This window comes from Myotis nattereri (assembly GCF_964212035.1).
Source record: "Myotis nattereri genome assembly, chromosome: 6".
Classification (NCBI taxonomy): domain Eukaryota; kingdom Metazoa; phylum Chordata; class Mammalia; order Chiroptera; family Vespertilionidae; genus Myotis; species Myotis nattereri.
In genome coordinates this window covers 89,086,807-89,099,584 of record NC_138081.1, presented here as the reverse complement: position 1 = coordinate 89,099,584, position 12,778 = coordinate 89,086,807, and positions in this window count along the sequence as shown.

Here is a 12,778-nt window from a genome sequence, read left to right as displayed (position 1 = left end):
TACACTAAGCAATGTGATTATGTACTATACTCATTGTTTAGTGTCTGACTTTCACCACTAGTATGTTAGTTCTAGGAAAACAGGAATTTTTTTTAAAAAAAATCTATTTTGTTCAGTGCTTAAAACGGTACCCGGAATGTAACAGTTACTGGGTAAATTTGTGGATGAAAGAATAAATAAATTATTGCCCAACTTAAAGGGAAACGTGAAGGCCTAAGAGTAAATCAAACCTATGTACTAAAAAAGAAAGACTCATGGACACAGACAACAGTATGGTGATTGCCAGAGGGAGGGGGGAGGTAGAAGGTAAAGGGGGAATAAATGATGAAACGAGACTTGACTTGGGTGGTAAACACACAATACAATATACAGATGATGTATTATATAATTGTATACCTGAAACCTGTATAATTTTATTAACCAACGCCACCCCAATAAATTCAAGAAAAACAACATAAAGGACTTTCTAATCATTTCACTCATTGATAACCTAAAACAAATTTCGATCTAAAAAGTCCATAGGTAAGTATATTTTAAAAGTATGTTCTCAGTCAGTCTCAAATGGTTATATCCTATGTGATTACATTTATTTAACATTCTTGAAATAAATTTGAAGAGATGGAGAACAGATTACTAGTTGTCAGAATTGTGGTGGTGATTACTATTCATGTGATAAAATTGCATTGAACTATACACACAGACACACACACACACACACACACACACACACACACACATACACGTGTGCTTGTAAAACTGGCTAAGTCTGAATAAGCTCTGGGAACCATGAATGTTAATTTCCTGATAGGGATCATGTGTTGTAGTTACACAAAATGTTACCATGAGGAAGGGAGTGGGAGAGAGAAAGTTCAGTGATGAGAGAGAATCATCTGTTGGCTGCCTCCTGCATGCCCCCTACCGGGGATTGAGCCCAGAACCCAGGCATGTGCCCTGACTGGGAATTGAACCATGACCTCCTGGTTCATAGGTCGATGCTCAGCCACTGAGCCACACCGGCAGGGCTAGTGCAGGGATTTTAAGAGTATTCTCAATTCCCCTCTTTTGTCTCTTATTAAATTACTGTCATCATTTAATTTATCAATAAGCTATATTCATCCAATACATTGTAATTCTAGTTTATCTTTTATTTTGTTTTTGCATGAATTTCAAATGTTCTAATCAAAGCAATGTGACTTCAAAGAGTCCCTGAACCAGCAGACATTACTTGCAACATCTTGCCTGTATGCACCCATGTGTATTTTGGGGAAGAGTAAAGGTCCCCAACTTTTATGAATTATTGAAGGGTTCTGTGCTTCTCCCACCCAGTTGGGTGTGAGGGGAGATAAATAGTATATTCTTCCATGAAGTTAGAATTTATGATTGGAAATCATATCAATGTAGTGTCAAAAACCAAGTGTTAATTGGTTTATTTTTTTTAAAGAGATAAAGTACAAATTAACATTAAAGTATTTAATTAATTTACAGTTTATAGTCAAGGCCAAATATTGTCCAATCCTATGTACCTTCTTCATGTTGGAGACCAAATAACATGAGTTAATAGCCATATTCATGACCTTAAATATTGCAAAACTATGAATTCACATTTATATTCTGAACAAGGATTATACTATAAAAGTATGTTTAAGGTTAATTTGGACTTTAATTATTACAAAACAGGTAACCCATGAACTCTCTTATTCATATAGTGTAACCTTCTGCATTGACTTCTCCTTGAAGGGAATACTCTGTCTATTCATCTGGCAGATTCCACATGAGGGGAAAGAGCAAAAGTAGGATTTCCTTGTTTATTCTCCAAAAATGTCCCAGGCTGGTTGTTTGATTCGCGCGATGAGACTCCTTTGTCTTCTAAGTGTTAGTCCTGGGCTCTCCTGATCTGCACTCTGGAGTCTCATGGTCACCTGCCCCTCAAGATTCTCTCTCTCTCTCTCTCTCTCTCTCTCTCTCTCTCTCTCTCTCTTACACACACACACACACACACACACACACACACACACACTCCGCAAAGCTCTGTAAATGCAGTCCCTCTACTAAGGCACAACTCGCCCCTCACCTCGCTCCTGGAATCAACCTATCAGACTTGGAAATCCTAGGCGCTGGGTGCTGGCTCCCCTCCTTTGTGCTCAGGGGCCCTACCCTTTCTCGGGTTTCCAACCAGGACTGGTCGGCTGCAGGTCGGATTGGCTGAGCTAGGAAGACGAGCAGAGGCTTCGCCAAATCACAAATCTAGGATTTTCCTTTTCCTGGTCTACTCCCTAGAATCCTGGCAACAGATGTGCTCCATTGCTTCTCCCAGCTGAACCCTGCCCGGGGTTGCTATGGAAACAGGACGCTGCAACTTGCAGAGCAAGTAGGACCCAGAAATCGCTTAGCAGCCCTCAGCAAAGCGACTGTCCTGCGCTGACTCTTTCCACATCTGCACAATCCCTTTCATCCAGAAGTTTTTTTGTTTTTGTTTTTTGTTTTGTTTTGTGTGTGTGTGTGTGTGTGTGTGTGTGTGTGTGTGTGTGTGTGTCTGTTTTGCTTGATTCCTTCTATGGAAGACTCCACTTCCCTGGAGCCAGAAAAAGAAAACCAGGAATCGCGAAAAGAAGGGAGGCCGTGGGACGAAATGACAGCAGCTTCTACCCAAGATCCTCAGCCTGGATTATCTGAGCACCCGGAGTAAGAGCAGGGCCTGACAATGGATCCCAGCCCGGGAGCAGCCCACCTCGGGCCCACCGTCCAGAGGCAGCCCACCTGTGCATGACCTCGCGGGACCAGGTGCATCAACATGTGTGCCTCCTCCGGAGCCCTCCCCTCCTCCTCTGGCTCTGTCAGGACAGCACCTCGCTGCACAGTGGAGCTCAGACAAGACCGCGAGAGGAATTCCTGAAGCCGGGACACCTCACCCTGACCACTTGTAACAATCATCTGATGAAGGAGAATCAATGCCTCATCAAACAGGCCAGTCAAAGGGGAACGCCTTTCAACAGCTTCAGCAATCCGACGGTCACCTGTATGAGCCGAAGGACGCGAACTGTAACAACGCTAAACAGGAAGACCTGAGATGTGACATTTCTCAGGAGGGAGACTCAGACAGTAAACGTCACCTGGATGAGCCTGAGCCTGAGCCTGAGCCTGAGCCTGAGCCTGAGCCTGAGCCTGAAGCGGCCCCCAGCATGCTTGAGATTGCCGTTCAGAACGCTAAGGCTTACCTACTGAGGACCAGTAGCAAGTCAGGCTTAAATCTGTAAGTCCTGGAGGAAAAAAGAGAGGAAAGTATGGCAAAGAAAAGGGGGTGTGAGTATCTCTGGGTGAGAGTGTGTTTCTATGGGGAAATATCTTTGAAAAGTCTGTATTAGTATGAGTTAGTGGCTTAATAAGTGTTTGCATCATAGGCCTCAAAACAGGTCATTGGTGGGGATTCTTCTAGTTTCTTTAAAGACCCTTGGCGCAGAGAAACAAAGCCTAGTAATTATGGAATCTTGGGTTTGAAGGAGACCAAAGAGATGGTGAAGTCCCAGCGTCTCTTCAAGAAGCTTGTAACAGTAGCTTTCTGCCAGTGATGGAGAGCACCTGGCTCTACTGTCAGCATCAGAGTGCCTACATGGCTTGGTTTTGCGTTCTCACCAGGCCAGTCCTGGGTGACCCTGTTATCTGTTTTTCTGGAACTGTCCGGATGTGAGCGCTGAAAGCTCTGCATCTGAAGAAACTCCTAGTCTAGGCAAACCGGGGGAATCAGCCACCATAATTTAAGGTCTAAAGAATAAAAAGTGTTCATATTTAATGTGTGCAATCTTTCACAAAACTCAAGATTGACCATTTAAAATGTTATTTACAAATTACTGTCTTAAACTACAATTTCCTTAAGCTTTAGGGATGTGATCTGCTACTCAGTACTGGACTCTACTTGAATTGCTCATATAAACTCTCATCATAATGTTCTGGGTTAAATAACAAGCAGGAATTTACAAACTTGATGAAAAGTCCAAAAGAGCTCCTTATACATACTCAAGATCTCACTAACCATTTAAAACCTGATACAAAAACACAAAAATGGGAAAGTTTTTTTTACTGATTTTTTGTAGTGGACATTGTTTAAGTATCTAACTTTTATTTCATTTCCAAATGCTCAGTCTCTGAGGTAATGAATGAATATCTTAATATTCACTGTTTTCTTCTAAATTCTTTGGAGCCAGTATTTCAAAACTCCTTTCTAAAAATAAACTCCACTCTCTTGTATGCGGATCCTATTTAACATACATTGAGATAACAATAAAAAAAAAAGCAAAAACCTAATTTTGACGATGTAAGAATCAAATGCAGTTGCTGATTGGGAGGTATATCATTTACACAAATACAAAGCAGCATATTTGTGATCTCAGAAAGGCCCACTTTACATGAAGAATGATTTTCAGGGCCGACCTGAGGACAAAGTGGTTGCAAATAATTTCTTGAGAGAAATGATATATACGGGACACAGCAAGCAAAGGTTCTCAGGTAGGACTTAGCAATTATATTAAAGTGATTTGCAGTAGATTTACCTCACTGGGGCAGAAGTTAACATTGAACTAATTATTAGAAATGAAATTGGAGAGATTAAATGCTTAACTGTCAAAGAGAAAATTTATGCAAGTTTTCTTATTGGTCAGAGGATTTTCTATCTAACCTGAGAGCACATTGACAGACAATTCAGTTCTTAAATTCACATTGTAAGTCTGGTATTTGAAAAGGCACACTTGTGTAAAACTAGAGGCCCAGTGCATGAAATTTGTGCATGGAGGACAGTGGTGTCCCTCAGCCCTGCCTGTACCCTCTCCAATCTGGGACCCCTTAGGGGATGTCTGACTTTCTTAACAGATATGTTCTCTTCTGTTTCATTTCCTAATCCAATTATCTACTTCAGTGTACTTTAAACCTATTAGAAATACATTTCATATTGCAACCCCTGCCCACATGCAACTGAAAAAGAAGTGTCATAAAATATTATTCACCTTTATTAAAATGTAACACATCTAATACAGTATTTTTGTTCTATTAAAAACACTGTCCTAGCTTTTCTTTCATAACTGTATTAGTGAAGCTGCCTCTGACCTCCCATTAATTCATTACATCCTATATAATAAAAGCCTAGGTGGTGTGTGCGCGACGTTGTCACAAGATGGCCGCCACATAATGGCCACCCCCACCTCATCAAAAGATGGCCAGCAGGGGAGGGCATTTGGGGGGGGGGGGAGGCCTGCACGGGAGGACAGTCAGGGGTGACCAGGCTGCCAGGGGAGGGGAGTTCGGGGCAATGAGGCCTGCAGGGAGCAGTTAGGCATTGAGCAGGCTGACAGGGGAGTGGTTAGGGGGTGATCAGGCTGGCAGGCAGAAGCAGTTAGGGGCAATCAGTCCTGGATTGTGAGAGGGATGTCCAACTGCCAGCAGTCGGACATCTGAGGGGTCCCAGATTGGAGAGGGTGCAGGCTGGTCTGAGGGACACTCCCCACTCACCCCCCTAGTGCATGAATTTGTGCACCAGGCCTCTAGTTATTTCATAAAGTCTAATTCAGGAAAAAACAAAAGATTACTTAGCAATGCAGGTAGCAACTTCCTTCAACTACAGTTGCACAAATGCTGCCCAGCATTTGCATTTGTAGCAGCAAAACTTCTTCAATTAGAACAATTCTGATGGGCATCTTAGCTCCTTAGCTGTGTGTGTGTGTGTGTGTGTGTGTGTGTGTGTGTGTGTTTTTGGTTACTGCTTTGCGGTCCAACTTTTCCCTCTGCCCATTCATGCTTCCTTCACTCTGGCACAGGTATTGTTCCTGAGAGCATTTTGCATGTCTGCATACAAATCTGTCTGTTGCCTGAGAGAATCTAACTTAAAATATTTCACAAAATGATTTTAATGAAAGCAGCATGGTGACCCAAAGGCAGAACAGCAATGGTGCAGAACTGTCTGAGAGCAGAGTTTGGAGGGATAGCTCTTGACTCATGCCCTTGGCTATTCATAGACTCCAAGTGTTGCTAGGGAAGTGGTTCTGGGTGGGAGTTGGAAATGTGTAGGAGCATTTTTTGCTTGTCACAATATATCAGGGTGGGCAGAAGGCAGAGACACTAGGCATTTTCTCGTGTGAGGACAGTTCATGAAAAACTTCTGACTCCTGCTTGCATTTCTAATGTTTCTCTGGACATTCCTGGCTGTCAAAACCCCATATAGCTACATTAGAAAACGGTGTTGTGGGAAAATAGAGGTGTGGTGGGTATGATAAGGTTTAGAACATTTCCAGAATATAATGAAACTAGAGGCCTGTTGCACAAAAAGGTTCGTGCAATAGGCCTTCCCTTCCCCTGGCTGCTGGCACCTGTTCTCCTCCAGCACCCTGCACCCAGGCCTTTACTCCGGCCAGAGCCGCCTTCAGCCTTCGCTGCTCCGGCCGGAGCCGCCTTCAGCGCCTTTGCTGCTCTGCTTCGTGCCTACGTATGCAACAAAGATGGCGGTTAATTTGCATATCTCACTGATTAGCCAATGGGAGACATAGTGAAGGTACGGTCAACTACCCTGTTTGTCTATTATTAGATTAGATTCTATTAAGCTCCTATAACAGGTGAAGTGCTAAGAGAATCTGAGAAGAGACCTCGGGTCGGGATAAGGAGGCTCCTGAACAGGAAGAACTTGAGACACTTGGGGAAGCCAGACCCACATCACCAGCAGCAGTTGCCAGTTTCATGCAACAGACACCCGTGCTGGAGTCCAGGGGGAATGAGAGGCATCTTGGTGGAGGTCTGCAAAGCTCAAGGAAACAGAACATCAGCCAGCTAGAAGAGCCTCCCCTCACCAACATGTGGACACTGAACTTCCCTGTCATAGGCCTGTTTGGGAAGGAGAAATTCGAAGATCTGTTGAGTGCTATAATGTAAATCAGTGAGCTCAATATAGATGCCTTAACAAGCCAAATTAATTAGGAGTCTTTATTATGCCAGCAGGTGTGGGGCAAGGTTAAGGTGTTTTGGCCAGGTTCCAGCCTTGGACTAATGAAAGGACAGGGTCCTCTCATTGACACGTGCATGTCCCAGCTGGAGGGCAGGGCCCTTCCAGCACAATTACAGCCAACAGCTGTGGTTGTAAGCTTGAACCGATGGTCCAAACACGTATCCCCACGTGCCTTGTGATAGAGTTCGGGTGCATGTAGTTGAGTGAGGTTGAAACTCACGAGAATGCTGTAAACAACGTGATCACGCCCCTACTTTGCCTCGTGGCATCTGCTATAAAATAAAGACACGGCTTGTGGGCGCTGTCGTGTCTCCTCATCAGGGAGGCAGCGTCCCACCAAGACCCAGCTATTATTCTCTTGTCTGTCTTTCCTTAATCCTTTCACCCCCCCAACTCGGGATCACCCTTGGTCTTGCTGGCGTGGCACAAGTGGGCTTAGAGGAATATTGCTTCTCAAATTCTGAGCAAAATATGGAGGAAGTTTTCCCTCTTAATATCTTTCTAGCCCTTTGTCTCCCAAATAAGGGTTTTTCCGGACCTTCTGCAGACTTTACAAAGAGCTCTGTGTAAGTTATTTTTGCAGGCAGCTTGTAACCTTGAGCATAGTACATTTCAGATAACTAATAAATACATGGCATGAGACTATGGGAGTATTATTATTCCCTTATGTTAGATGGAAGATCAGACAGTGAAGTTTATCTTCCCTATTATTCAATCAAGCTAAAAAGCAACTTTAATTTACAGTATAAGGGACTGTCTCAAAATAACAGAGTTGACTCATAGAACAAGGGATCATCTACAAATAGCAGAGAATTTTAAACAGTAATTTTACAAAATAGAGATTATTATGCTTCAGAGAGGGGAGAAACAGCCCCGACAGGAAGTTTCAATTGTCATTAAATTTACTCGTCACTGTTTAACACTGAAAGAGACATGTGATCTTTCATCTATAGGCTTAAATTATTTTTATAGTTGGAAGGAGGATTTGAGAATAAGATGAGATTGGTTATAGATAATAGAATATAATCTCCCCCCCCCCCCCACACACACACAAACTGCTGAGCAATAGAGTGTAATCCTTTTACTAGATTGCAGAAGAATTAAGACAGTATAATTAAAACCTTGGCTTGAGTTTGAATCAGTGCTAGGATGTGGCTTCTAGGGAACAAATCCTTTAGTTAATGGATAAGCATAGAGAATACCCTATGAAAGATACCTGAGAATATGGAAATCATGTAGGTCCTGCAGTTACACTTCAAGAATATTAAGTGATAGTTAAGTATAAAAAAGATAGTGTTGAAGCAAGTATGATTTTTTCTTTTTCCCATTCCATATTTTTTATGATGCAAAATTCAGCACATGCCCAAAGTTTGTGTTGTGGTTGTGAATGGGAGACATGAGATTTTTGTGAATTTTATTCTGGATTACCATAGGATACAAACACATTTTTCCCACTTAATAAGAATTTTTTGTTCCTATGGAGTTAGTCCATTTTGCTAAAGACAGGGTGTATTTCTCAGATTGCTTTTTCTAATGAATCCTATGTAATAAAAGGCTAATATGCAAATCAAATAGCAGAATGACTGGTGGCTATGATGCACACTGACCACCAGGGGGCAGGCGCTCAACACAGGAGCTGCCCCCTGGTGGTCAGCGCGCTCCCACAGGGGGAACACCCCTCAACCAGAAGCTGGGCTCACAGCTGGAGAGTGCAACAGCAATGGTGGATGGCGGGAGCCTCTCCAACCTCCATAGCATTGCTAAGGATCCCCTGGGGGATGTCCCCCTGCCAGCTTAGAAGGAAGTGGGCCTAAACTGGCAGTCAGACATCCTTCATTGGGTCCGGGACTGTGAGAGGGTGCAGGCAGAGCTGAGGGACACCGCCCCCCCAACCCCCAAGTGCATGAATGTCGTGCACTGGGCCTCTGGTATCTAAATAGTATTAAATTTCCATACCTCTTTTAATCATGAAAAGGACCCCATTGCCATGTATCAACCAAATTCAGTAAATTGTCTTGAAAATATACTCACGAGTGCCATCTAGTGGTTAAAGGATTGGTTGCATTTTTAGCTGCCACTATTGTTCTGCAGCTGAGTCCAGCTCCAGAGAAAGAAGGCAAAAAACTAAAACAAACAAAAAAACAGAAAAATTTACCTCCCATCCTGGCCACCTCTTCAAATTTTGTCTCCCCTCTACAAAACGCCTGCCTTTGTTTACTCTGGGTGTCAGCGAGTTGTAGGGTTTGTTGTTGTTGTTTTGGTGTTGATCCAGACTTTGTAGATGTTTCCAAAAATGCCACAACTTCAGTGACAGAGTTTGGTGTTCGCTGTGGCAGGCAGCAGAATCTGGATTTTCAGTTATAATTTTTGGGGACTATCCTGGGACTGTGTGGACCCCGGTAAGGTCCCCAGGGCCTGGGCTGAGGGTCCCAGCTGCTTGTGGTGGGCTGACCCCATGACAGGGTCTACAGGGATTTCCCAGCAGCTGTTGAGAGTTCTTTATCTCAGGACTCTCCCTGCTCTCCCTCTCAAGGCATCAGCGGCCTGAAACACTCCGCTGGTGGAAGGAAACAGGTCTCTCTGTGGAGTCTGTGGGCTCCAAGTCTGACGGGGTGAGTCAACGTGGGGGCACAGGAGGGGTCCTCTATCACTGCCCTCTGGTCTGTTTAGCCATCCAGGACTCAGCAAGGAGTCACCTCTGGTATCATTTAGGCAGGGGTAAGACTCTATGACTTTAATCCCAGTTCCTCCGTGGAGGGAATCAGTTTCTGTCTGAGAGCTCTGCTCTGTCTGTCTGAGAGCCCTCATCTGCCTGAAATGAATCTTTGCTTACAATTGTTCTTTGCTTGTTTTCTTCTCTTTTGGGGACTTGCTTTGATCTTTGCTGTTTTGTAACTCATTTGTTTTGACCTTGTCTTTCTTTAGATTTTTTTTTTTCTGTTTTGAAACAGGAGACTTGGTCTTGGTTCCATCTGAAAGTCCATTAGGTTGTATTTTAGCTAACTGGTCGATTAAAGTCAATGACAAATCAGAATTGTTTGCGAAAGGTCTGGTAAATAGGATAAGGTCTCTTATGTGCAAGATTTCATGTTGTTACATGATAAAAATTCTACTCTGAAAGAATCTACATTGATGGTTCAAAGAGTTGGGGGAAAGGTCTCACCCCTACCCCCAACAGTAAAATTCAAAATCATTAAAATAAAGAATGAAATGGTGGTTTCTGAGGAGCTGGGAAATGGAGAAAATGGGGAAATGCTGGTCAAGGGGTATAAACTTTCAGTTAAACAATGAGAAGTTCTGATGATTTAATACATAGCATGGTTATGATAGCTAATACTCTATTGTGTACTTGAAATTTGCTGTAAGTGAAAAAGATAGTATTGCATCCGTGACCAAAGGAATTGTTTTAGCTTTCTCATTTCCATACCAAGCAATGATATGGTACATGCAGCAATTAAAAATATTACTAACCTTTTCGCTTCCATGGAACTTTCCACTGCTTGGTGAAATCTTATTTTCTAAGATTTTGGAGGTTGTGTCCTATTCCAATAATGGTCTTTCCATACTACTAAAGACAAAATAGAAAAAGGGATTTGAAAAAGCCCTGTATAACTGAGATACAATAACTTCTTCTTCATCCTCAACCCACATACTCAATTCATCTTGTCTTTTTATATATTTTAAAAACTTGAAGATTTCACTTAGAGTTATTGCCAACTGGCCTACTGAAGGACAACAGGAAAAACACCTCAAAAGGCCCCTACACCATTTAGTTCAATAAAAATTTGGGATATAACATCAGAGGTTCTTGGCTGAGCTATTCATTTTAATAAGTAGTCTACTCCCTTTGATTTCTATTCTTTAGGCGATGCCACTCTCACAAAAGTGACTATTGTCTTAATTTATGAACATTATGAGAAAGAAAAGAAGGCTGAACCTTTTATAAGCTTAAATTCTCTTCAGCTGAAACCTTATATTTTCCCAGTGAAGACTTGTTGATTGAAAGGATTAAAAACCTCCCCTAGAATCAAATTCTATTGCTAGTGGAAACCTGAGAATTATTATCAAAGAATAGTGTATGTAGGTAACAGATGACTGACAAATGGGAGAAAGGTTCCAGGGAGATGGCAGGGCAGGTGTGAGACATAGTTTAATTATTGTAGAATGTAAAAGAGATAAGCTGCATCTTCTGTAATGTGTCCTGAAAAAATGCAATATAAACAGGAGTGGAGCCCTAACCAGTTTGGCTCAGGGGATAGAGCGTCAGCCTGTGGACTGAAAGGTCCCAGGTTAGATTCGGTCAAGGGCATGTACCTTGGTTTTGGGTACATTCCCAAATAAGGAAAACACATGACATTTTTTCTTTATGCAAGTACTTTCTCCTATATTCACTGAGGATAGGCGGTGTGCAGGAGGCAGCTGATTGATGTTTCTCTTTCATCGATGTTTCTAACTCTCTATCCCTCTCCCTTCCTTTCTATAAAAAATCAATAACATATATTTAAACAAACAAACAAATAAACAGGAGTGGAAGGCCATCACTTAGAAAGGACAACCCTGGATGTTATTGAAAATGAAATTAAATACACTGTTATTTTATAAAGTTCTCTGAACCTCCCATAGCCATAGCCAGTTTTCCATAGGATGTTTGGAGTAAAAACCTGGAAAGGAACACCAGCCTCCTGAGATAGGTCTAAAAGATTCATGAGCCATCCTTCATGTCCCAGGAAGATGTTCCTATAGCTTTCAAATACCTGTTGTTGTTGTTGCTGTATAGTTTCCAATTTCAGTAAATATGACAACTGGTTACAAGCAGCTCTCTTTATTATCGCCACCAGTTTTGACTCCTGCTTTGTCTGGACTAATCAGATGTCTATTTCCTAATATCAGTAAAGTATTATCTAATTTATTTATTCAAACTGAGCTGTTGACTCCCTAGAGCACTTCTCATTGGCCAAAATACACTTGTAGGGAGTATTTATTTCTCAGCAACACAGCATTCCCTGTCATCCATGCAGTTGTATCAGAAGTGGATTTTGCTTCCTCAGTTGATGTGTAACAGTGAGTAGTGAAAACGTAGACATGGAGCCTCTTTCAAGTCTTACCCTCTCTTCAGCATACAATGTATTTATTTCTTTCTCCTCAATTTTCTGTTTTTCTTCCTTTTCTTTTGGACGCAGGGCAAGAATAAGGAAAACACGTGACATTTTTTCTTTATACAAGTACTTTCTCATATATTTACTAAGGAGATACAAACAATATATGACTCGCCAGTCCCGAGATCCTACATAAAAATGCATTCCACACTCTACTCTTTGCTCCTTGTTTCTGTGACAAAATAGCTTGTTCTCTCTTAAGACTGTGCAAGACATACTTAATATAATAAGCAGTTAAAAGGAGTGATTTTAGAATGTTTTTGTGGGCTGCCTGACACTCTTTGCTCTGAATCAAGAATTCCTGGAATTGGTGCTTTTTGGTGTGTGTGTGTGTGTCCATGTGATACAGTATAAATTCTTCCTCGCCACACTCCAAAGGTTGAGTTATCCAAGGTTTTTCCTGGAAAATTTCATAATAAAAAAGTCATAACAGCACTCCATCTATCTCCTGAAAGCATTCTTTGTGATTTACCAGTTAGTCTTCTCTATCCTCACTTTTCAATAGTTGAGGTTGCCTGGACTTCACCTTGAGACAGGAAAGCTCTAGCAACTTAGTAGGGCCTGAACTGGATCTTTTAATTGGAGATAAAATAATAACCACAAAGCCTTCTCTGGAGGTTGAGATAAACATTCATTGAAACAG